This window comes from Pteropus alecto, unplaced genomic scaffold (assembly GCF_000325575.1).
Source record: "Pteropus alecto unplaced genomic scaffold, ASM32557v1 scaffold11, whole genome shotgun sequence".
Lineage (NCBI taxonomy): Eukaryota > Metazoa > Chordata > Mammalia > Chiroptera > Pteropodidae > Pteropus > Pteropus alecto.
The window spans coordinates 13015723-13016523 of NW_006431956.1; positions in this window are offsets into that span (position 1 = coordinate 13015723).

Sequence of the window (801 nt, forward strand, 5' to 3'; positions counted from 1 at the left end):
TCCTTTTACCAGTTTTCTCAATCTCTTCTTCCTCGATCCCTCACCCCGCCCCCACTCCCATCTGGGGACTGGCAGTGCTCTTCTCTGGCAAACTCATTAATAGACAGGTGAAGGCCTTCCAGGAACAGTTCCAGAGCCTCCCCAGTTAGAGGGCTCCCAACCCCAGAGCTGGCCGCCTGCCCAGTCTCTGCTAAGAGGCAGACGATTCCGAGGTGCTGGGCGCCCCCTAGTGGGCCCTTCACTTTGCCAAATCCCGCAGACACAATAACCTTTTTATCTACCGGGATGATGCCTTCAATTAGGAGAAAAAAGGTGGGCGAAATAATGATTCTGTTCTAATAATACAACAAAACCACAGAAATGTTCTCTGCTATCTCACTTTTCTAAGAAGGTAGGCAGAGTAAAAAGAAGGCCGTGAAGCAAAGAGTGACTGCACATTACAGCAATGTTCCATCTGTCTAGAGCATCCAGTGAGATTCCCCGACACAAACACAGAGTGAAACAGACTGTGGAGTAAACAGCGATGCAGAGACATGACTGGAAAAAGCAAAGGGCAAGAGAGATGTGGATCTGGCGATAGCCATGCCTCGAGCCAGCTGTGGCGCTTTGAGCCTGTTGGTTTATCCTTGAAGTTCCAATATATGTAAGTTTAAAAGCAGCAAATGTAAGTTCAAGAGCATTAAGAATGCTCTTTGAGGGGATATGCAAGCAAGACAGTATTTGCTTCACATGTTTCTTCTCTACAGTCATCCTCCCCAGGCAGGAAAGCTACAAACCCTACACATGGGGAGAAAATTTCTC